At 34.3% G+C, this 27,395-nt stretch overlaps 1 long non-coding RNA gene across 1 annotated transcript in view; it reads right to left on the reverse strand.

Moving 5' to 3' along the window:
* The window catches only part of LOC109247142 (uncharacterized), a 132,768-nt gene that overhangs the window by 18,625 nt on the left and 86,748 nt on the right, over positions 1-27,395 (reverse strand). The window contains exon 2 of the long non-coding RNA XR_002071602.2: positions 8,116-8,302. This is a non-coding gene — a long non-coding RNA (uncharacterized LOC109247142). The remainder of the gene's footprint in view (positions 1-8,115; positions 8,303-27,395) is intronic.

The raw sequence follows: 27,395 nt of genomic DNA on the forward strand, positions 1-27,395 counted from the left end.
TATTGCATCCTTAAACCTTTCTTAAGAAAGTAGATCTCATGTTAAGTGTTCTTACAATAAAACAAAATTTAAAAACTTGAAATATTGGGGTACCTGGCTGGCTCAGTTGATGGAACTTGTGAGTCTTTATCTCTGGGTTGTGGATTTGAGACCCATGTTGGGTGTAGAGATGAGTTAAAAATAAACCTTTTAAAAAATGAAAGAGTAAAATTAACTGTTTGGAAATGGATATAAATATGAAAATTTATCAAGAAAGTTATTGGTGTCCCCAGCTTTGCCAGTCTTTAGTACGTCTTCAAGAAAAAGCAGAAGAAAAAAAATCAAATAAAAATAAAGATAGTCAAGGAAACAAAAAAATAATAAGAAACTCTTTTTTGGTTCATACTCAGCCACCTAAAGGAAGAAACAAATTGAGGATCTTTTCAAATTCCTTGCAGCTCAAAGTATTTTTTTTAAAGAAATGTCAAAATTAACCACTATTTTCAAATGTAGAGCTTGGATAAACTTAACTCAGTTCCTAAGTTCCACTAACCTGCAACTTTTTGTTTAATGTTGCTGTGCTTCTGTCATTCTACCTAAAAATAAAGATAATATGCCTCTTACAGAGTTGTACTGACGATAAAATGAAAGTATTTGGTCCATATTTTAGAATTGCTTTCAGTCTTTCATTTCCTTGAATGATCTTTCATTTTTAGGACTTCAACAGATTCAGCAAGATTCATTTTTTATTGGTCAGCACCATACAGATTTCCAAGTGGTATTTCACAGGAATTTTAAAAAATAATATCAGCATTCAGTGACAAATTTCCTGAACAATTTTATATTTGTATTTATAGTGTTAATTTTTATGAATAACTTTAACATTGATAAACTTTAAATTATAAAAATATTTCTTGAAAATACTAGCAAAATAGTTATAAACTGAAATTGAAATAAGGATAGTGTGTTTGTGCATACCTACATTAGTAATATGATCTATTAAGATATTAGAATTCATAATTAAACCATCATTTTATGAGTCTTGCTATCTGATCATATTTGATAAAGTGCTGATGATGCATGTATAGCTAGTTAATGCAGATAGATAGGAAGTAAAAAAGAATCCAACCTGTTTTCATAATGGACATATTACTCTTCATCAATGTCAAATTCTACTCTCTTCTCCAGTGAACTGATAATTACGTCATTATTTGCCTTTAAATTTGAAAGATAATCTATTTGGCTTATACGTCTGGTAATTCATGCCACAGAAATAGATGAGGTTGGGCTTTTAGATTTATCATTGTAGCCACAAGAGACATTACTGAGCAAATTTTGTTCAGTAAGGAGACTTGATGTTTGGCAGTACATTGTCGTTCACAGGGAAGGTCATGGAGGATTAAAGCATCCTTGCTAATTATTCCTATTATGATTGATGTGGGAAGTTTTTTGTTTGTTAAAACTTGTCAAAAGAAATCCTACAATGGCCTCTCCTCATTTTACAATTTCATTGACACCAGGAAAATTTTGATACAGCAGTGATGTGGGCTCTATTTATGAACCCTATGTATTGTTTATATATGCTCTAAAACAGATCATAGCTAAGAAAGATAATATAGGTTAAGATTAATTTACATTTAAATGACAAAATACTGCTTTATTTTTTATTTGCATTTGATAACACTGAGTAAACATGATTAGAAAGTTATTCACATGTCATCCATAATTATGACTTTGGTAGTTGGAATAAATCAACAGCACCTTAAAAATAAATCATTAAATCACTTAGTTAATTCTAGAGTTGTTCCATATTCTATCTTTTGCAATCTCTGTTGTAATTACAGAGAAAGAATATACATTGGTGGGTTTGAGAATTATGTCTTATTATTATTGATGCCTTTACTGCCATTTAATTTGTTTTCACCAGAGTTTGGATAATCACAAGTTGTAATTCTTGTCAGTATAAAATAAACAAGCTATGAAACTGATTAAATAGATTTAAATATCATAATTAGAATTAATTTGGATAACATATAATTTCTACACATAGAAAGTAAATTTGTACCACCCTAGTCATAAATATTAGATATTTCTGAGACATGGTGAAATAGAACAATTTGGAACAATCAATTGGAAGTGAAAATGTTACATTCATTTTCATGAAGAAACCGCACTGTTTGTCCTTATTCAGACTAATATAAAACACATGTAATTTATCAATAGCTCTCTTCGTTTGTTCCAATCTGGAAAATTAGCATTAAGAAGATGTTATCTCAGACAGTTCCTATAAAGGATATAATACTTTGAGGGAATGTGTATTAAGAGAATGTAAACTTAATTCTTAGTTTAACTGATTGCCAATGAGAGAGTTAAATATAGGAAAAACTATGTTTTGAATAATCATTCTGGAAAGACAAATGTATGATTTCACTCATATGTGGAATTTAAGAAACACAGCAAACAATGAAAATAAGAGACAAAAAAAAACCCAGACCCTTAAATATAGAGAAGAATCTGGTGGTTGCCAGAAAGAAGGTGCGTGGGGGGGATAGTGAAATAAGTAAAGGGGGTTAAGAGTACATTCACCTCTGGGAGTACAAGCTGGTGCAGCCACTCTGGAAAACAGTATGGAGGTTCCCCCAAAATCTAAAAATAGAACTACCCTGCGACCAGCAATTGCACTACTAGGCATTTATCCACGGAATACAGGTGTGCTGTTTCGAAGGGACACATGCACCCCCATGTTTATAGCACCACTATCAACAGTAGCCAAAATATGGAAAGAACCCAAATGTCCATCGATAGATGAATGGTTAAAGAAGATGTGGTATATATATATATATATATATATATATATATATATATATATATACACACAATGAAGTATTACTCGGCAATCAAAAAGAATGAAATCTTGCCATTTGCAACTACGTGGATGGAACTGGAGGGGATTATGCTAAGTGAGATTAGTCAGTCAGAGAAAGGCAAAAGTCACATGACTTCACTCATATGAAGACTTTAAGAGACAAAACAGATGACATAAGGGAAGGGAAACAAAAATAATATAAAAACAGGGAAGGGTACAAAACAGAAGAAACTCATAAATATGGAGAACAAACTGAGGGTTACTGGAGGGGTTGTGGGAGGGGGGATGGGCTAAATGGGTAAGGGGCACTAAGGAATCTACTCCTGAAATCATCGTTGCACTATATGCTAACTAATTTGTTTGTAAATTTAAAAAAATAAAATTAAAAAATGTACACTCATCTCGATGAGCACTGAGCAATGTACAGAATTGTTGAATCATTATATTATAGACCTGAAACTAATATAACACTGTATGTTAATTATACTTGAATATAAAAGAATAATCAATATATATTTATGCACAAGCTATGGGATACTCTCACAATCACATAAAAACGTAATATATCAGTACATACATAAAATAGTTGGCTCTACTTTTTTATTTTTTTTTTTTATTTTTAATGTTTTATTTTTGAGAGAGAGACAGAGACAGAGACAGGGACAGAGTGTGAGTGGGGGAGGTTCAGGGAGAGAGGGAGACACAGAATCTGAAGAGGACCCAGGGTCTGAGCTGTCAGCACAGAGCCAGACGTTGGGCTCAAACTCAAGAACCTCAAGATCATGACCTGAGCCTAAGTCAGACGCTGAGCCACCCAGCCGCCCCAAGTTTGCTCTACTTTGTAATTAACTAGATCTTTCAGTGGCTGCCAGGTCTAACTTTGATGAGAATATTCAAAGGGCATTTGGGTAAACTAGAAAAGAAACAGTGAGGATACAAAGATCAATACAATGATCAAAGAAAGAGGATTTTCTTATGTAATAATTAAATGACTTCCTACCTGACTCTCCTGTGTGTGTGTGTGTGTTGGGTGGGGGAAGAGGGTGGGCAGCTCTAATATATGGAAACATAATAAAAAGCAATTCCTGCGAAGTGAAAGAAGCAGAAAGAATCTCAGAGTGTGTGTAGACCTAGAGCAAGGGAATTGTATACTGAGTTTCCATTTTGGGGGCCCAGTAAATTAACTGAGAGGGTACCCAGTGAAAAGATACAGACTTTCTAGCCAGGAGATACAGAACCCTGAGGTCAGGGAAATTCTGGCTAATAAACATCAAGTCCTATTAGGGAAAGAGCCAGAGAAGAGATATCAAATTATAACTATGCATAATTCTGATTAATCTCTAAAATATTCGTGTATAGGAAAGACTCAAAGTAGCTCAAACAAAAACAAAGTATCTGAACTGAAACCAAAAATGTTACTCCAGAGATACTGTTTACAGTTGAATTCCAACCAAAATCATTGCTTACTAAAACAAACCAAATTTATTTGACAACAATAAACAGAATCCAGAATCTTCACAACTTAACCTTCATGAGTCTAGAATACAATGCAAAATTGTCCTAATACAAAGCATGAAGAAAACGTAACACATTCTCAAGTGAAAAGAATATCAATTAAGATTGACCTTGAGATAATCTAGATGTCAGAATTATTAGGCAAGAGTTTTAAAGCAGCTGCTAAAAATACTTAAAGTAAAATAAATATGCCCCCAGTGGAAAAATACGGAAAATTTCAGTAGTTAAATATAAGTTATTTTTTAAGACTCAAATGTGTAATTATAAAGCTAAAACTTATATGTGAAATAAAAATAATAGCTGGGTGGGTCAATAGAAATAATACAGATAATAGGGGGTGCCTGGGTGGCTCAGTAGGTTAAGTGTCCGACTTCAGCTCAGGTAATGATCTCGCAGTTCGTGAGTTCGAGCCCTACGTCTGGCTCTGTACTGACAGCTCAGACCCTGGATCCTCCTTCAGATTCTGTGTCTCCCTCTCTCTCTCTGCCTCTCCGCCGCTCAGTCTCTCTCTCTCTCTCTCTCTCTCTCTCTCTCTCTCTCTCTCTCTCTCTCTCTCAAAAATAAATAAATAAATATTTAAAAAAAAGAAAGAATTCAGATAATAAATATAGAACAAATGAAATGAAGTGAACATAGTCCCAGAAAGTGGTGGATAATATTTAATTATACAGCATCTGGACATGTGGACTAAAAGAAGAAGAAAAAGACAGTAAGAAGAAAAAACTATTTGAATAAGTAATAGCCAAATAGTTTTCTAAATTTGGTGAATGACAAAAATTGACAGCTATGAGATGCTCAAAGAAAAAACTCGCAAGGAAGCAACACTCATGTAAGCACGAAAAGTTGAAGAAAACAAGCAAATCTTGAAGGCAGTAAGACAAAAATGAGACATTACATAGAGTGGGGAAACAATTTGATTCCTGTCTGACTTCTCGTCAGACCAAGGAAGCCAAAACAGTACAAAACAACATCTTTAAAGAAAATCACTATCAATCCAGAATTTAACAACATGTGAAATATTTTTCAAAAATGAAGACCTTTTTTGGGGCTCCTGGGTGGCTCAGTTGGTTAAGCATCTGACTTCGGCTTGGGTCATCATCTCAAGGTTCTTGGGTTATAGCCCGTGTTGAGCTCTGTGTTGACAGCTCAGAGCCTGGAGCCTGATTTTGGATTCTGTGTCTCCCTCTTACTCTCTGCCCCTTCCCTGATTGTGCTCTGTCTCTCTCTCAAAAATAAGTGAACATTTAAAAAAATTTAAAAAAAATTAAGACCTTTTTAGGATTAATAAAATAAATAAGAATTTTTCACCAGAAGAATTTCACTCCAAGAAATGCTAAAAATAAATGTCCTATAGCCTCAATGGAAATGATACTAGATAGAACTTTGCAACCTCAGAAAGGAATGTTATGCATAGAAATGACTACTCTCTGCATCCATACTAAAGGTTATACTTAAAAAAAAATATCTCCTCTTGTGTTCCTTGTGCTACATTAACTATCAACAGCAAAATTTGTAGCATTGCATTGTAGATGTTATTATACACAATTACATGTATACATGTATAAAAACATACAGACAAAAATATTTGTCGACCATAGTATAAAACATAAAAGAGTAATATTAACCTATCCAATTACAAAGTTTCTACATTTTATATGAAGTAGTATAACAGGAATAATAAATGAACTGTATAATTTAGGGATCTATATTCTAATCCTAGAAAAGACACACCCACTCCAAAATGCAAAAAGTATATAGCTAAAATGACAATGGGAAAATAAAATTAGAAAAAAATTAGTATAGGAATTACTCCTCATTATCTTTCCAAATTTTCTATAAATCTAAACTTTAAAATAATATTTAACATGGAACCACTCATTTATAATCTGTATGAAAAGGGTATTGCTGTATCAGAAGCTGAATTTTGTGTCATTCTCTGAACACAAACACTGACAGAGCATTTCAGGAGGACTCGATGTTATCCATGCATGCAGTAGGGGCAGTACAGGAAAGGGACCCCAAATTGTACGACTTCAGTCTTATAAACAGCAGCTGGTGATCTTGTCCATATTCTGCTCTGGAGAGCAAGAGAGAGAGAGAGAGAGAGAGAGAGAGAGAGGCCTTAACTTACTTTATCTTATGTTTATTTTGCTTATCTTTATTTTGGCTTATTTAATTCTTTTCCTTATCTTTATTTTGCTTATCAATGTAAGCAAATCTTTCTTGAAGGGAAGGAAAGGTCTTTACATTCTGGAACATCTTTGAGGTCAATGATGTCTTTATACTTTACTATTCTGGAAAATCTCCTTATACAAACATTCTTACTTTAACATAATGCCTTTGCTCAAAGGATCTGCAGCATATAATTTATACAGATAATTGTCTCCCAACATGTATGGTACTCTATATATCTGTTTAATAAATTCAGAGTTGTAATATGTACATTGTGTCAAAACAAAGGCAAAGTTTGCAATCTTTAGCTAACCCTAGTTTCAAGTTTATTTTACCTTTTATTATAATTATACTGGAAGACAAAATCCTCATTCATAGAGGTAAATGCTAGTAATAGGTTTTAGAGCTTAACTTGCGATCTTAACCAGTTCTTGAGAAGCTTGAGAAAAAACAGAATAGTTTTGTTTTAAAATTCTATCACTGCCATTATAAAGGCTGTTCCTATAATAAACATAAATACCATACAAAAGGTATTCAAAATTTAGACAAAATACTGAACCTTCCATGTGAATGAAAGCACTCGGCAAAATTCCTGAATTAAATGTCACACAGCATACATACTCTGTGGCAGAGCAATTGTTTATCAATTTGAGAGAAGGGGCAAGTCAAGGGTCTGAATTTCAAAATGAAAAGTTATGAGTTCCTATCTTATCTGTAATAGAGAGGCTAATATTGAATCTCTGATACAACCTCTCCTAAGGGGAGTCAGCTAGCTACCAGGCTAATAGTTGATTACATTGGAAACCTTCCTGCTTGGACGGACAGTAATTTCTCCTTATTGAATAGTCATTTATTTTGAATATGGATTTATTTCCCTATATGCCATGCTTTTGTAATGGCACTGAAAAATCACTGTGATTCTCATTGTTTTGGAGATGGTAGCAAAATTTCTGATAGGCTGGTTTAAAAAGCATTACCTTTTTCTAAATCTACCCTATTAATAAGCAAGGCTTACACCTGAGTTTCATAGTTTTTTGTAAAACAACGTAAGAAATTTGCTCTTCTATTCTGGCTTTATAAGCCAGTGATTCTTGCCTCTAAGTAGGTGTTCTAAATTCTTCCATTTAATCTTTATCTTTACAGTAACGAGCTGACCCTAACTGACAAGAATATACCAATTATCTCAGCTGAATCGTGAGAAAGAGACTATTATTCCCTCTCTTTGTGATGAGACACCTGTGTCAATGAAATGGCAAATCACAGCAGCTTTATTTGCTCTGAGAGTGCACTGCAAAAGGCACTAATGTGCTGCCATCATGATTTCAGAAATCCAATATCTTTAGGACATAAGCTGAATTTGAAAACAATCTAATTGTTCCTTACTCTTCTTTTATGTCAATGTGCCAGTTTATTGTTTCGGTTATCTTTTGCTGCATATTGCTGCATAAGAAACCTCATCCAAAGTTACTTGTTTGAAACAACAACCATTTGATGGTTTCTCTTGATTCTCTAAGTTGGCTGGGCCATACCTAAATGGTTCTTCTGTTGGCCTCATTTGAGGTCTGCCCAGCAGATCTTCTCACCTCGTCACTTCTCCACTTAACCAGTCTGGAGCCTTACTGCTCTTCACTGTGGTCTCTCGCATTCTAGCAGGATTCTCTCTGGCAGGGTTCTTAATGGGGTGGCTCAGGAGGCAGGAAGTGAAAGCTGCCACTTCTCACTCTGAGCTCAGAAATTGGAACGTCACTCAATGTCATTACTCTTCAAAGCCTGGTTAAAAGAACGAGAGAAGCAGTTTACAGGTAGGGAAACTAGTATAAAAAAATAAAAACGATGGTGTCCAAGGGGGGCACTCTTGGAGAATTAAACAGAGCACAGTTGAATAATTTTATTCATTCAGTGGCCCTGGTATAACAGATATTGCTAAATTGAAATTGCCTTCAGGAGCGGAAGCACAGTTGAGGTCTTCCCCCCACTGCAGCATCACACAGTATCAAGCAAACGATAAAAGTTATAAATACTTGTTGATCGATTAATGAATAACTCGGAAGCCTACTATTTTCCCCAATAATGCTTCACACTTAGGTTATGTCAGTAAATGTCTAGGACCTCAAATTTCTGCTATTGGTATCATTACTTGTGCTAAGATACTAGTTAATCAGAAGGACCACGTGGAAAAGGAAATTTGTTTCCTGGGAAAAGTAGCCTATCAGCCTATTATGATATACTCATGAATAAGAATGACCAGTCATAGACTCTGGGGCATTTCTACCTTGTGCCGCAGAACTACAGTTACATTTGTACTAATATATTTTCAGCCTAAAGCAATATGCTAAGATTTTGATAAATGTCCTAAGAAATTACAAGGGTGATTCTGAAAGAAATCTCTAACATCACGGGCATTAAAGGAGTTTAAAATTAAGAGTATATCCTAGTTTAAATCCTAGTATTTGGAAAATAATGGGACATATGATATGGGCATCTACTTTTTAAAATGTATTTCAGAGGGGAAAAAAAGATTTTCCTTGTTAACACATTCCTTTGACTGAATAAGACAATAAGCTTAGGCCTTGTTCAAATTAAAGAATATACTCTTTTTTATTCTGATTTGTTAATGTTAACCTGATGAAAGCTATTCCCAGGTATCCCGTAAGTTAGTAAACAGCAAATATTTCCCCACATTAGAAGATGATAGCAGCCACTCAGCACTGATGAACTCCTGAAACATTTTCCTGCTTTGGTTCATCAAGATAGACAGTAAATTTCAACCACTTGTCAAAACCCTTATGACATACATGTTATAAATATCTAATACTGTATTTATAGGGTTATTAATGTGAAATTGTTAGAAAATTCTCATTCACTTAACTTCTATTAAGTACGGATATCAATCACTTCTTTTCCTCTTTTAAATGACAGATTTAAACATTTTATTAGCGTGTTTAAAAAAATCATCCTTAGCTTTTTGGTATAACCTTGTTCATATTGCTTTTTCCCATTTCTCAGCTCTGTTAACAATTTTAGATGGTTTTAAGTTGCTCTGAAAATTTAAGAAAATATATAAGTATTTAAGAATAATATATATGTTTCATACATTAATGAAATACATAAATGAAATTGAAAAACAGCTAAACTCTGAAATATATAAGCTGCTGTTTTGTTTTCCTGGGGTTTTGAAACGTAAGCAGATAAATACTTTCCCTGATACTCTAATTTGTTTTACTTCTGACTTATTAACTTCCTATTAAAATTCTATATATTAGATAACATTGAATACCAGGAAATACAGATTCTCCAAATAAAGCTACTCTTTTTTTTTTTTTTTTAATTTTTTTTTTCAACATTTTTTATTTATTTTTGGGACAGAGAGAGACAGAGCATGAACGGGGGAGGGGCAGAGAGAGAGGGAGACACAGGATCGGAAACAGGCTCCAGGCTCCGAGCCATCAGCCCAGAGCCTGACGCAGGGCTCGAACTCACGGACCGCGAGATCGTGACCTGGCTGAAGTCGGACGCTCAACCGACTGCGCCACCCAGGCGCCCCAAATAAAGCTACTCTTGCATTCCTTCCTGTAAACTAGCATACCTTGTTTATGGTTACTCTTCTCTGGAATAATGAGCTGGAAGTTTAAGATGTCTCCCTCTCGTTCTCTCTCTATCACACACAGACACACACATGCACACATTCGTTCACAAATATACATTTACTTAGTGCTCACTCAGTTCCAGGCACTTTCTGAACTATTAGTGATATAGCACTGCACAAAACACTTGATCTCATGGGATTTACATGCTTGTGGTAGATACAGCAAAAATTATTTGATAAATAAATAGATGTATCGGTCAAACAATTGCTGGTCATTATGAAAGAGTTATGGTTTTTAAAAAAATGTGACTCTACCCAAAAGTTCCTAGGAAAGGAAAAAGAAAAAACCCTTGCTTAGAAATAGTGAAACACATACAGCCTGTACAAGTGTGTTTACAGCAGCTCTCTCCTTGATTGACAAGCACTGGAAATAACTAAGTGTATTTTAGTGAGTGAATTGGCAAAGAGACAGTGGTATCCATACAACGAACTACTGTCTATCAATAAAAAAGAATTGACGATCGACACGTTTTGCTGAACAAAAGAAGCAAGACTCAAAATGTTACATAATATTTGATTCCATTTATATGAAATTAAAAAGACAACAACAAAGAAACAAAATTAAAGTGATGGAGAACAGATCAGTGGCCAGTAAGACTTAGAGGTGGGAGAAGGGTGTGACTTTAAAGGGGGTATCAGAAGGGTGTTTTGGGGGTGATGGAACTGTTCTGCACCCAGAGTGCTCTGGTTGTCACATGAACCCATGAATGTATTGAGATTCATATAAATTGATGCTAAAAATTCAATTTTTACTCTATGAAAATATAAAAAATAAAATAAATTTGAAAGCGATCAGAAGAAAAATGAAAGAAAGATCTAAGCTGACTTTATTACTCAATCACCGGGTGTTTCCATTTCAGCTTTCTCCAGAAAGGCTGTCAGCTGCATTACACACAGTAATAACTCAGGCAGTACATACTTAAAATTCGTAGAAGTTAATTAATGCCTTTTATTTATTAATTTTATTTATTAACCAGGTATTTGAACACACATTTACCAACAATAAATTTCACACATGGGACACCGAAACAAATAGTTTTCTATTTGCAACAATGAAAAAAATACCTACTACTGATCCTTCATGAAGCTGACCGACCATCAGTTTGGGGACTAATAACATAATTTCAGCAATAAGTGGTCGAAAGATGTCCTGTACCAACAGGAAAGATGCAACTAATTTCCCCCAAGAAATGCTTTGTAATAGATGTAAATTGTGCTAGGCACTGAAGGACAAAAGGTAAGAAACAAAAAGACTGAGGCAATATGGCATAAAGATACATGAAAAAAACAGCAACTATGAATTCATGAGAATGAATGCTGTGCAGGTCTGTAGCAAATTGTTTACCCATTGGGTTTATTTGTATCACCATCTTCTGGAATGGAATTTAGAAATCTCCAAATTGTGCTCAATCTACAATCTAACTCAGCCAAACCCTTGTCCAAATCTTGTCGAATCTACAATATAATCCCTTCTAATATATCCCTTCTCCAACACTGTGAGGTTATTCCCACTTAAATCTACACTATTAATTCCTTATTCTACCACTTTTTTTTGTTTCCTTCAGTCATATCTTTCCTAATTCAGTCTTTAATCTGCCTTGAGATACAGATATTTCTTACATACCAGTTATATTACAATTCCAGAAATATTTTGTTTTTCTTTTATAGCAACAAAGGATTTTATTTGCTCTGCCAAAGTACAAACAATTTAGGGGGCACCTGTGTGGCTCAGTTGGTTGAGCATCCGACTTTGGCTCAGGTCATGATCTTGCAGTTCATGAGTTCGAGCCCCGAATTAGGCTTTGTGCTGACAGCTCAAAGCCTGGAGCCTGCTTAGGATTCTGTCACTCCCTCTCTCTCTCTGCCCCTCCCCCGCTCATGCCCTGTCTCTCTCACTCTCAAAAATAAACAAACATTAATTTTTTTTTTAAATTAGTTTCAGGGTTTTTCTTCCATTTATGTCTTTTTTTTAGGACTTGAAACTAACCATTCAATATTTCTCTTTTGGTTTGGACATTTGATTAAAGCTGGGCTTCTTCATGACTACATCTATGATAATTAGGTTAAATATATATTTACCCCAAATTGAAGGAATATGATCAAAGACATTGAATATAACATGATATATATTTGATTGCCAGACAGTAGGAATATTTTAGTTTCTTTTTCTTTGATTTGTTTACTTCTTTTGTATAGACAGAGTACAGCTAGCTTTCACCCATCGTGCCTCTCATAAGCCTATAACAAACAAATGACAGTAGATTATACAAAACTTTTTGAGATACCAGATTGCCGTATTTTGACCTGCTGTCAAGAATAGACTGTATTTACCTTGATCAGATGAAGCTTTCCACAGACAACCTTTTATCTTTATGCCATTTAGTGTTTCGATCTCTTTACTTCAAGGAAAGTAAATTTATTACCAGAGGTAACCTTGTGGCAGGTTCAGCTGGCATCTGTATCCACTTGAAAAGACTTGTTTTTCTGACCATCATGTCAAGTGTGCTCATGCATGGCTTGTAGGCAATATAGTGGAGTATTTGAAGTTTAACATTTTTGTAGTTAAACTGAATGTAACATTTAGTTGAAAACTATAAAAAATGAGAAGAGTCTTTATCTAGTTGAAAATATTGGATATCTTAGTTCCAAGAAAGAATAAAAATATTATTTATATTAAGTTTAATCCATGAAACTCTAACTTTCCTTTTTTTGGTATCATTCCTGTTATCAAAAAGAAGAGTCTACACTTAGTGCATATTGCATGGTTATACATAAATCTTAATATAACATAAAGTAAAATGGCCAACTATATTCATAAAATAAGTGTATAGGACATTGATTAAGCAAACATCTTCAAATTAACTTGAATTCTTTTTCCTGTGGAAAAAAAATGAAGTTCACATAAGAAAAGTACATAAATAACATAAAATCATTAACAATGGGTATACTTTAATTTTAACACATTTATATATAGCTGTTAGGCTTTTTTGTCCCTCTAGTGATAATTTTTGGAGAAAGGTAGATCACTCTCATAAAACCTATATTAAGACTCTAATTTTTGAGATGAGAAAACAAGCTCAGAAGTATAGGCAAGTATAGGAAACAAGTTAATAAGTTGTAAGGATATGAACATGGATGAATGCCATGACATTCTAATACTTGTGGTTTTGCCAAACCTAAAACATTATGATATGTCAGAATTATGAACTTTAGAAACTTTGCATCTTGCTTTAAATATACTTCTGCTGTTATTGGCTATGCTTCCCATAGTACTTGATAAAACTATAACTCAGTTTTCTTATCAGCAGAATTGGGATAATAATGGCAACCTACCTTACAGATATAATGAAATTACTTGAAATAATATATAATATCCAGTATGTCATGTGGCATTTAGTACAAACTCAATAAATCTTAATTTCATTTCTCTTTCAAGTAATCTCCTCCCATTGTGTATATGTATGCAATTGTGTATGTGTGTGTGTGTGTGCGTGCGCGCGCATGAATACATACACTTATCTATACAACGAATATATATACATACATATATATACACACATACATACATATATACATATATATACATGTATATATATACATGTATATATATGTATATGTATATATATACGTGTATATATATGTATATGTATGTATGTGTGTATATATATGTATGTATATATATGTATATATATATATATGTATGTGTATATATACATATGCCTATATCCCCACATACATTAGCTTATTACAAAGAACTAAAATATGAGATATTTTATGTATTTTACTATATATAGTAAATACATGTAATACAGTAAGACAATTCTCACTTTTGATAGAATTAACAACGACCAGCCCTCACCTTTGGCAATGTTTGAACCACAGAAGATACTTCAATTTATATTTCCTCACTTTTCTACCTGTGTAATGTTAAGGATTAGAGTCTGACACAGAATATGCAGCCAAAATATACGGAAAAATTTTGCACTTGTAGTAGTTTGCATTTTACCCACATTAACTGCATCTTAATTAAGCTGAAAAGTATTGCCACAGCCTTTTCCAAGTAGTACAGAAGCAATTTGTCAGCATTATTATTAAATATCCTGCAAATCCAAAGGAAGGACAACTCTGGGTTAGCACAGCAACACATTAAAATTCTTCGTTTGCTACTTCTATTTTCTTTAGTGAAGTAAAATTAAAATTTCTTCTTTTCATTTCTTCACTTAGCTTTCACCTATATTCCATGTTTTCCCTCTTAATTGGCACTTAGATATAATGGGTTATTACACATCTCTTAATTTGTGTGAATATTTAGGTTCTGACATTTCACTGCCTTTTTTTCCCTATTTCTTTTTTTCGCTTTTTTGTGATATAATTGACAAATTTAAATTGTATATGTTTAAGATGTGCAAGCTGATGTTTTGAAATACATAAGTGTTATAAAAGGACCACCATAATCAAACAGATTAACACATCTTTCATCTCATATAGTTACCTTTTTTTGTCCATGAGAGAACTCTTAAGATTTACCCTCTTCCCACTTTTAAGTGTATGATGCAGTGTTGTTAACTATGGTCACTATGCTGTACATTAGCTCTCCAGAGCTAATTCATCTTTCCTAACTGAAACTTTGTACCCCTTTACCATTATCTCTTCATTTCCCCCCACAACCCCTGCCACCAGCACTGTGCTTCTACAAATTCAATAAGGTCATGCAACATTTGTTTTCTGATTTCTATTAAATACTTAATGTATGTTTGATTTGTGGTAAATACAGGTCAGGTTATATAATATCATTTGAAAAGAATTATATTTGTTATTATTTTATATCCCCACCCCACTCTAATCTTTGCCACTTAATTTGTCCCTTCAAATCTTGGGTCTGCCTTGAAATACATAATTGTTGGTGCACTTTTCTTCTTCAGCAACATTTTTGTACAGCAGTAAACCAGGAAGAAACTTCCGGTTCTTAAAAAGCTTAAGCAATCCCTTACATCTGTGAAATGGAGTTAAGTGTGGGGTGACCTTTGAAATATCAGTTAAACTACCGATACTAGAGTATTTTATAAGCAATAGTGGGGCTCCAAATTATATATGACTATTAGAAGAATGTAGGCTATGAAAATGTTTTTAGTGAATTCTTTGGACAAAATTTTATTAAGTGATAGGTAAATATTTCCCATGGGAAATACACCATGCTGTCACATTAACAAGTTGGGAGGCGGGGGGGGGGGGGGTGGGGGGGGGGGGGGACTGTAATTGGAATACTGACAGACATATCATATCATTTTAATGAATCTCAGTATTTTATTCTGTAATATAAAGATAATGTTTTCTCTACAAAGTTACATTAGGAATTAAATTGAACACTTTTTTGCAAACACCTTAAGATAAAAATATTTAAGTGAACTATGTCAAACATATAGAAAAAACAGCATAATAGACACCAATGTACCTATTTTCCAGATTCAACGAATTTAAATATTTGTATATGTTTGCTTCATATTATTCCTAAATAAAATATGAAAGACACTGTCAGATCTTTCCATCCTATCCACTGATACTCAATTTTCTCTCTCACCTTCTGTGCAACTTTCTTATTCATATTTCATGTAGTTATTACATATGCACCCATAAAAATATGTAGTGCTGTTTTTTTTCACTTTTCTTAATTACTAAATCTATCATACAAATCAAACACAGTACTTTTTTACTCAATATTTTACTGTTAAGATTTATTGACATTGATCCAATCTTTAAGAGCTGTTTCATAGTCTATCGGATAAATATGGAATAAATTAAGGATTCATTCAGTTTTTACTTATTAGAAATTCTCAGCAATTCCCTATTTAAATATGGTGATTATTTTCTCAAATAATAAGAATTTGACCGTAGAGGCCAATGCTAAGTAATGTCATAATCCAGTGTCACCTCTTTCCATCACTGATCCTTGGCATTTATCCTTAGGTTTGTAACCTCATAATTAGAAGCTAGTTGGCTGAAATTAACTGCATCATGCCCTCATTCTTAAGCAGGAAGTAGGTAGGTAGAACCTATCTGTCTCTCTCTCTCTCTCTCTCTCTCTCTCCCTCTGTATTTCTCTTTCGTTCTCTCTCTCTCTCTCTCTCTCTCTCTCTTTCTCTCTCTCTCTCTCTCTCTCTCTCTCTCTCACACACACACACACACACACATACACACACAAACACTGACACAAGCCTTTATATAGGGAGAGAAATAGCTTTCTCAGAAGCTACACAGCAGACCTCTTTAAATTCAGTAACAGTCTTCAAATGTCATTGGCTAATATGTAATTCACATGGTCACTCCAAGACAAAAAACATACTTCAGAATTATTTATGGTGTTTATTCTTTACAGTAGAATGCCAATGACAGTAGCTTATTGAGATTAACATGTGGGTAGCCAAAAATAGTGTCTACCAATGACATGTCACAATTTATTCAAACATTCTTCTATTGATCAACATTTAGACTTTTTTTCGAGTTTTTACTACTGCATGGAATGCCGAAACAAACACCTTTGGGCATATATGTAGTGAGAACATATGTATGTGTACGTGTATGTATTTTGGCTGCCTAGTGTATGAATCCTGTTCATACAATTAAGAAACTTTCCACTTTACGATTGCAGGTGCAATGTAGAACTTGCTGCCCACTACAAAAGCTGACAATGACAGATCATCAGTATAAATATAAGCTTCATTTTATTGTGCCTCACCTCATTCCTCTTCACAGATACTGCATATTTTTTACAAATGGAAGGTTTGTGGCAAGTTGAGCAGGTCTATTGTCACCAGTTTTCCAATAGCACTTATTTACTTTGTGTCTCTGTGTCACATTTTGATCCTTCTCTCAATATTTCAAACTTTTTCATTATTATTATATCTGTTATGATGATCTGTGATCAGTGATTATGACTTGCTGAAAGTTCAGTTGATGGTTAGCATTTTTTAGCGATGAAGTATTTTTAATTAAGATATGTACATTTTTAAAAGGCATGCTATTGCACAATTACTAGACTACAGTGTAGTGTAAATACAATTTTTATATGCACTTTATATGCACCAAAAACCTCATTTGACTTGCTTTACTGCAATATTCACGTTGTTGCTGTGGTCTGGAACTGAACCCACAAGCAGTATCTCCACGGTGTGCCTGTATCTGTTTGGGCAAATGACCTAAACTTTACCAATTAAATAAGGCTACTCCCAGAGTCTCCCTCCCCAACCGTTGTTGGAAAAGGTGGCAGTTGCAGCCCACAAAATAGCAGAGAAGTTAACAGATTTGCTGGGTCAGAGCCAGTTTGTTAATTGTTGGACAAGCAGAGAGCAGTATCCTCTGCACAGGTGGCACACAGTGGAATCTCATTCATGTGACCCAAGTGCCGGTGTGTGGAAAGACTGGGCTAAGGGCAAACGAAGGTACTGGGGTACCAGTGGAAAATTGGGGCACCTGTGCAGACAGGAAGCATGGAGTTCTTCATGGTGTCAGTGTAGAAAATCCTGTGGGAAGGTTGTCACCAGGCCAGGCCCAGATTGTAAGGTTGCTGAAGAAACTTCTGTCTGGGAAAGAACATGGCAGCATGTTCCCACACCCACGACTGTGCACCTGCTGTTGAGCGGTCAGAAGTTTTAGGCCAGGCCTTTCTCCTGCAATGTCCTTCCAGCATATTCTACTGAGAAGGCTTAATTAACATCTTGCTCACTGTGAAAGAAATACATAAAGGAGGAATTCCCCCCATTATGGCAGAGCATACACTGAAGGGTAAATTTGGAGCTGAGAGGCAATAAATTGTTTACTGACAAACGTATGGCATGCTAGGCAGTATATTAGGTACTAAGATGTCACAATAAAGATAAAAGAAAAAATTATTGTCCCTATAGAAATTATGTCTAGTAGGGGATACATTACATTATCCAGACATGAATGCATCATTAAAGGTACAATAAAACAATAAAGGTCTAGGAAACAAAAATAGTGCTATAAAAGTATAATGATATTTAGTGAGGTTAAAAAAAATTAACCACCAGGCGTATGTTTGGGAAATTAACACTTTTGCTGTCCCCTGGATATAGGAATATGAGGATACACCAATACTCCTATAAGGAATGAACAGGGATCTATGTTAAATGCTTAAGGTTGAGAGTTTATTGGCATGACAGATAATAACTGAAATGTGGTAATAGACGAGATTAACAAGGGAGAGAGTAGAGAAGGGTACAAAGGCAAATGAAAGAATCTCTTTTTTAAAATTTTTATTGAAATATACTTGACATATAACATTGTGTAAATTTAAGGGAAATTAGTATTGAGTTAATTTGATATATTTATATATTAAAATGGTTGTCATTTTAATTATAATTACCATCTCTATCATATCACATAATCACCGTTTATTTTGAGTGGTAGTAATAATTAAGGAATCTTTCAATAAACACACTTCTGAACTGCTCGTGATTGGTTAAGATGTGAATTAAAATGTGTTCAAAAGATGACACGAAGGCATCGCCAACCTCCATTATTATGGAGTGTTAGTGGCAGGTTCCACAAATCAGAGAGTTAAACAGTAAACAGTCTGGGAGAAGTGAAGGTAGAGACCATACATGGGAAGTTATAAATTGGTTGTATTTACAACTCACTGTGAAATTTATAATCAGGAGATTTTGCATAAAAATTTGGATATATGGCTTTCTTTGAAAAATTGGAAGAGTTAGCAATTTCTGCACACATTTCCTGGAAACAATATTTGACAGAACTGTAGACCCCTGCTTGAGGTCATCTCTGCCATGAACTTGCTATGCATCTTTCTCAATACAGAACTGCTTTGCTTATAATATTTCCAAAAGACCTTTCTAGGCATTTGAATTTATAAACTCTGCAATATGCAGCCCTTTAAAGTTGATGTAAGATAGGAAAATGTATGATAGTAGAAGAGAGTTACAGTTTCTTTTATCTCATTTCCTCCTCCTTTCCTCCTTTCCTTCTTTTTAAAAGACCGTGAATGATCAATTACTGAAATGAAAGTGTGCAACAGGCAGATAGAATTGAACCCATACATAGGGAGAGATTATAGTAGAACAAAGAAAAGTGTACTCTGTCTCTGCATATTTTATTTTTGGCATAACTCTGGCTCAGCTATTTATTTAAAGATTTATTTTATTTTGGGGGGCCTGGGTGACTCAGCCGGTTAAGTGTCTGACTTCGGCTTAGGTCATGACATGATCTCGCGGTTAGTGAGTTTGAGCCCCACATCAGGCTCTCTGCTGTCAGCTTAGAGCCTGGAGCCTGCTTCAGATTCTGTCTCCCTCTCTCTCTCCTCCTCGCCAACTCGCGCTATGTCTCTCTCTGTCTCTCAAAAATAAACAACATTAAAAAAATATTTTATTTTTAGAGAAAGAGCACAGGATGGGGAGAGGGCAGAGGGAGAGAGAGAGAGGAGAGAGAGAGAATCCCAAGCAGGTTCCACACTCAGCACAGAGCCCAACGCAGAGCTCAATCCCAGGACCCTAGGATCACAAAATGAGCTGAAATCAAGAGTCAGACACACAACCAACTGAGCCACTCAGGTGCTCCTAACTAAGCTATTTAAATTCTCTGTTAGTCAATGCCTTCATTTATAAAATGGGAATTAATATCTTACTGTCTAAAGTTACCATGCAGATGAAATGAAGTCATACTTCCAAATCTTATAAAAACAATTCATTTGTAAGGGCACCTGGGTGGCTCAGTTGGTGAAGCATCCAGCTTTGGCTCACGTCATGATCTCCTGGTTCCTGAATTCAAGTCCTGCAATGGGCTCTTTGCTGTCAGCACAGAGCTGCTTCAGATCTTCTTTTCCCTTCTCTCTATGCCCCTCCCCCCCACACATGTGTCCACACTCTCTCTCAAAAATAAATCAACATTTTAAAAAGTCTTTTAAAAAAGCAAATCATGAGTAAGGATTTAAAAATAGATAGGGGAGACATATATTAATATGTTGGCCAAGATGTCATAGTAGCTGAAAAGGAACTAAGACTGGGGTCAGGAAGTCAGTCATTAGATAGTCCCAGGTGATTTCACCAAGCTAGGGAACGTAACATATGTGGGGAAAGCAAACACAAATAAAATATTGCACAATAACTATCCTACACTGAAATCTAATTTTTTTTTATTTTTTTCTCTTTCTACAGTTATATGACTGCACTAAACTGTTCATTTAAAATGAATAGGGTTGCCTGGGTGGCTCAGTTGGTTAAGTGTCAGAGTTTGGCTCAGGTCACAATCTTATAGTTCATGAGTTCAAGCCCTGCATTGGGCTCTGTGCTGACAGCTCAAAGCCTGGGGCTTGCTTCAGATTTTGTGTCTCCCTCTCTCTCTGCTCTCCCCCACTCATGCTCTGTCTCTCAAAAATAAATTAGGATTAAATTTTTTTTTTAAATTATTTTTCAAATCAAAATCTCAAATCGAGGGAATTTTTGAAAAGTTCTTTTATTCCAAAAAAAGTACACAAGAGAATTACCCTTATATGTCTAGTAATACTTAATCCACAAGTTCTCAGGATGGTAAATCTTAGGATTTCACTTTTATTATTAGAGAAAATAGAACTAAGATATTGTTTGAATTAATAATAATATAGTGTTATACATTTCATTTTGACTATCTGGCATGATTATTATATGTTTTCTTTCTGTTTAAAGTCAAAATACTGCTCTCTTTTGTTAGATTACCAATATATTTTCTAATATATTAATATATACAAATACCAATATTTCATTTTTATTTTATAAGTTGATATTATATGCCTACAACATTGTTATATTTAGAACTATTTCATATTGTCAAATAATATTGCAGTGAGTTTTATTGCATTGAATAGTCACTGAATAGAAAAGTATTTAACTGGAATTTACGTAATGCATTCAACTTTTACACATTTTGTTAATTAGTAAACACAAAAGTATCATCATTAACAGACATTCTGTTAATAATAATAATTTAATAATATAATTCTCAGGAAAAAATTGTAAACACAAACACTCATGCTTAGATGTCACTGATGAAATGTTATATAGGGATTCTCTCTTTACTTTTCATAATTGTAATATAAATTAGCAAGTCTTATGCTTCTTTATGATTTGAGGAAGAATATTAATCTTAAAACTATTTTAAGGGCAGATATATTCCAAAGAATACATATATATGAAATAAACAGTATACACACAGCACCCAAGTGCTTTAAACATCTTATATTTTTGCCAAAAATGTGTAAATAAAGAAACATGGATAGCTTTTTTTCATATGTAAATTTGAGTTGTAACCAAGGACTTAATATAAGGAATCCAAGCTATGCTTTCATGATTAAAGAATTCATGGGAGACTCATTCTGGATGAGTGGAAGAACAAACGAAATCAGAGGGGAAAGATTTCACTTGAGTGTGGAAGAGTGAAATGAAATAAACAAGATTCAAAGACAACACAGTAGGTTGTAGTGCTTTTAGCATTTTTCACCTGTTCACTAGGTCTCTAAAACCTGCTTTCATACATTTACGCTTAGTACATCTTGACACTTTCTGATCATAAGTATGTATTAAACTGCATCATTTTCAGAGTGAAAATTCAGGGAAGAGAAAATCATGGAAAGATTAGGCAGAAGACAGGTTGTGTGTGTGTGTGTGTGTGTGTGTGTGTGTGTGTGCAAACTCCTTTCTCAGCCCTTAGCATCTAAACATCTAGGACACAGCGAACATGAACTTGATGGCACATTAACAGTCCTATTTAGTTCTCCTATTTAAGCCCCTAATTTTTACTTGCTTTGCATTCACAGTGACAATTACACACTTTATGCTGACATAAAACTTGACTGTCAATATTACCAGGTTTACAAATGTAATACTATATGGATACAAGTAAAATTGTGAATATTTTTATGCTTGACTAATTTCTGTCTTAACATTTGAATTGGAAAAAAAAACTTACAGAAAGCCACTTTCTTAGAAACAAAAGAAAGAAAATTGGTAAATGGCCATTTTATTTGCTATTTAGCAATGTAAGCTATGTAAGAATCAATGTGTTAAATGTTCCTTAACAGTCATGTGTAAAATGTTACCTCTATTTTACAAATAAGAAAATAAGTCTTTAATGAAGGTAGGTCATTAGTCCTTAGATTTCACACCTAGTTGAGAGTTCATTTGGGATGAGAACCATTTTTTTTCTTTTTCTTTAAAGTCTGTACTGTTCCTATTATCCAGGCCTGTCTTCTAAAACATAAAATTATCCAGATTTAATTATTGATGCATATGACATAGATACTAAATACTTGGAAAGTCATTTTAACTGACCTTGTCAAGATTTTATGCTGCACTGATTAAAACAGTTGACAGTTAATACTCTAGAAAGATTCCCTTTGAGTATTGCAGTCATTGATGTGTTCATGTACTTCTCTAAACTTTTTATTTTTCAGTGAAATTCAGGTAAAATTTTAGATTATCTGTCTTAATGAACAAATTCTTGTTGACAGTTTTAAGAATGTTAATCTAGATATCAATCAATTCATATAAACAATTGAATTTATATCCATGTCAGTTACAGCTGATCAATAGAAATTAACTGGTAACTTTGAAAAACCACAGGTAAATCTTTTTCCACAACACTTTCAAATAGTTGCATCTTAAACTAAGAACACTTATATTTCAATACAGTGGGATTTTGTAAAACCCACCTATCTAAGGTAATATTATTTAGACTATCTTCTTTACATGCTGTCGATCAAACATTGCAAAACTTAAAGTATTGATCTGCACTGTACTGGTGTGTAACCATTAATAGTCAACAATCATTGATAAACTAATGATTAATACACTCTTTGATTTTGAGAAATCTTAGATAATTTAGGATATCTTTGTGTACTCAAAAATACGAAAGATATACACATTAACATAATATTTAACTACCTTATAACATTTCTATACCAGAGCAGACTATAAATAAATGAATACATAAATATGAAGTGCAGATTTCTTTAGTTTTTGCTGTGCAGGAGACCATTAATTAAAGTACAAGGAAGGTAAGCTCTTTGAAACTATTTTTTTTAATGATATAGCTATGTGCTCGAGCATACTTAGAGTTTATTTTGGTTTATTTCCTATTAGTATATACCACCATTGACATTCCCTATTCCAAAACAAAAATGACAAATTCTGCCAAACACCTAAAGTTTTCTGAGTAAACACTGTGTTATATTGTTCCTGAAGCAGGTCAATCAAATGATTCTATTAAAGGTGCTCTCACACCCTGAGTCTCTGGTCTTCCTTATTCAATTTTGTTTTAATTACCTTGATCTTCATTCTCTATTAGGTTGAAATACACTGTCTCCTTTTTTTCCCATTTGTTAAACATGGAATATGGCTGCATATCCTAATAACCTGAGAGTAAATCAAGCCATAAAAAAATTTCTTAAAAAGACTAATTAATTGTGGAGCCTTTGTATTCCACTGGAAATATTTTTTGTTTAGAGAAGGTTTAAGTTGTTCATCTTCACACATCGTCAGTTCGTTAGGAAATGCAACCTGTATTACCCAAGTTCAAGACTAACATCCAAGGGGAACCATAAACTCTAATCTTGCTAGATTGAGCACTGCCCTTTATCTTCTTTCTCGTAAATGTAAAGATAAAATAGAAACTCAGCTGGATGCACCCTTTAGCAATTATTTCCCCTATGATCTTCGTGCTAGGATAAGGACCACAAGGGAAAAGACTTATGCACTCTGATAAAGATTCTCAGTATGAAGCCAGCTTTGCTGTATTTCATTCTGACATTTCTTACACAGATGCTTTTTGGTGTCTTGCTAATTTAAAAGGTGCCACTTCTTATAAATGGTTAACTATTAAAGTTTTTGAAGCTTTGGCTATGTTCTGCCTGTGTCATTGACACAATCAAAGAAAAATAAAGGTCTCTGGCTGAGGTGAAAATTGCATCATTTACATACCTTTAAATTCAGGAAAGAGATAGTCAATTCTATTGTCAAATTAAAGTGCATTACAGTATAAAGATTAGGCAGGAGAATGATATTTATTAAGGTAGTTATAAACAAATGCTTTCACATCATGTCTCCTATGGCATGCCTATATTTATTGTAGGAACTGAGGGTATAAATATTTACTCTTTATATAACATGGAGATAATTCAGCTCAAGGACAAGAAAGCACTCTATCGTTTTGCTGTGTGTCACTTGGGAGATCATACGTAGCTTTAAAATGTTAAGTGAACTTAATATTTTGTATTTTTATATTTCTACTCTTATTATTTTATTTTTAAATAATCATTTTAATTTTATGTTTCCATTATGTTATTGTCTAAGACATCATGTCTATATTTAAATTTTATTATTTTGTTTCTAAATAATCATTTTATGTTTACATGATGTTATGTCTAAGACATCATGTCTGTATCCTTTCATAATTTGTTTACAGAATAAACTTAAAACTAAACAGGGTTTTACCTATCGTGGAAGAATAAGAACTTCCTCTGCCCTGTGGTCCTTCTAACTGGACTTAGGATCATTTTGACATGAGACAGATTAGCAGGAGAAAATCAAATTTAATAGGTGTATCTATGGGGAATCCACACAGGCATGAGATTCCAAAGACAGTGAGACAAGAGGAGGCTCATATGAGCTAAGGAGAGGGGTAGAGGCTGAGGATTCAGAGGGGAGAAAACTCATTTGTAAGAAGGTGAAAAATGTTTGGAAAAACAAATTTGCCCTGTTACGCAGGTCAGTTCCTTAGGTAAAGGAGAGTCTGTTAGTAGTTGTCTTCCTGTTACAGGCTTTTCTTTCCAATGTAAATGGAGAAGGCAGCAAGCCTTTCCTGTATCTGCTGGGTTTGATTTCTTTTAACTCAAAATAATCTTTATGCACATTCTGGGGCATCTCATCCTGCATACCTTTACCTTTACCTAAACTTAAATTGTAAACTAGTATGAAAGTAGTCTTTCCCACTAATGATAACTTGTCCTATTCGCTGCGACTGTTTTATACATATCCCATATTAAAAACTAACATGGGATATGTATAAAAATCATTGCTCCTAATACAGAACACGGAAATAGTCATGCAAAAGAGGCATCTCTTAATGCAGATCTAAAAGAGGAGAATGTAAATAACGATAAAACAAACACTAGTTTTCAGGGTTCCAATAGTTTATAACCAAGCTCTTTCCTTGAAGGAGTTACTTGCTTGTTAGTCTTTGATTTACATTATCCACATCACTTCCCATACAGAATGTATTTGATAACTTTCTCCCTCCCAATTAGCTCTCCAGCTCATCAATATTTTTCCAGAGCAAAACAAGAGAGGTCATTTTGATTTCTAATAATATTCTGATATCTACCATTCTAAACTTCTACTGAAACGCAATTCAAACTGTTAGATAATTATTTTTTTCAATCTAGTTTCATTTGTCTAAAATATTTTATTAAAGATTATTGATTTTATAGTCAAATAAACAAAGATACTATATAGGAAAAAGCCAATATGAAAGTGGAGGATCAATGTTTCTCCCTAAAATGCATTCTTTTTTTGTTGTTGTTTATTTATTTATTTTGAGAGAGAGAGAGAAAGAGTGCATGCTCATGGGGTGGGGCAGAGGGTAAGGAGAGAGAATCCCAAGCAGGCTCTGCACTGTCAGAGCCCAGCTGGACACAGGGCCCGATCTCGGGAACTGTGAGATCATGACCTGGGCCCAAAACAAGAGTCGGAGGCTTAACTGACTGAGTCACCCAAGCCACCCTAAAATGCATTCTTATGGTGAGCAAAATATGTCTTCAAATATCTTCCTCCAGAAATGGAAAGAATCATGGAAGATTTTGTTTTTCTCTCTGTCATGAAACACCTAATACTAGTTTCTTATGCAGAGCTCAAGATAAAACTATTTTTCCAACCTCTGAGCCCCCCAAAATATTTAAGAGTCAAAAACTTTCCCCCAAATGTTGGCGGGGTGAACTGTAATATTGAGATGGAAAAATATTAATTATTCTTTATCATTTTTTCAATAAAAATTATATTTTATTTTTTATAATTAAGTACTTTAAGGAACTTTGGATTAGGGAATTTTAAAGATGTGATGTTTTAATGATATGATGTTTAACAATATGATGTTCATATCACGATGGAAAATATATTGATATTTAAAAATAGAATACAGCTACATGAGTTATCTTCTATACTCAATGACTTAAAAACAGTTTCCTCAGAATTTTTTTTTAATATATGAAATTTATTGTCAAATTGGTTTCCATACAACACCCAGTGCTCATCCCAAAAGGTGCCCTCCTCAATACCCATCACCCACCCTTCCCCCCCCTACCCCCCATCAACCCTCAGTTTGTTCTCAGTTTTTAAGAGTCTCTTATGCTTTGGCTCTCTCCCACTCTAACCTATTTTTTTTTCCTTCCCCTCCTCCATGGGTTTCTGTTAAGTTTCTCAGGATCCACATAAGAGTGAAACCATATGGTATCTGTCTTTCTCTGTATGGCTTATTTCACTTAGCATCACACTCTCCAGTTCCATCCACATTGCTACAAAAGGCCATATTTCATTCTTTCTCATTGCCACGTAGTATTCCATTGTGTATATAAACCACAATTTCTTTATCCATTCATCAGTTGATGGACATTTAGGCTCTTTCCATAATTTGGCTATTGTTGAGAGTGCTGCTATAAACATTGGGGTACAAGTGCCCCTATGCGTCAGTAATCCTGTATCCCTTGGATAAATTCCTAGCAGTGCTATTGCTGGGTCATAGGGTAGGTCTATTTTTAATTTTTTGAGGAACCTCCACACTGTTTTCCAGAGTGGCTGCACCAATTTGCATTCCCACCAACAGTGCAAGAGGGTTCCCGTTTCTCCACATCCTCTCCAGCATCTATAGTCTCCTGATTTGTTCATTTTGGCCACTCTGACTGGCGTGAGGTGATATCTGAGTGTGGTTTTGATTTGCATTTCCCTGCTCATGGATTGGAAGAATAAATATTGTCCTTAGAATTTTATGCATCAACAAGGCAATTGGGTAGGATTGCCCAACCTGGCCTCATTTACAAAGTCTGGTGGTTGGTACCAGCTTCAGCTGAGAGGTCTTAGTTCCTAACCACATAGCTTTTTATATACTGTCAGCCTAGACTCTTTCTTTAATGATGGTGAAGCATTCTGAGAGGGCAGGGATGGAAAC

The sequence above is a fragment of the Panthera pardus genome, unplaced genomic scaffold, assembly GCF_024362965.1.
Source record: "Panthera pardus isolate Hobbes unplaced genomic scaffold, ASM2436296v1 HiC_scaffold_1, whole genome shotgun sequence".
Taxonomy (NCBI): domain Eukaryota; kingdom Metazoa; phylum Chordata; class Mammalia; order Carnivora; family Felidae; genus Panthera; species Panthera pardus.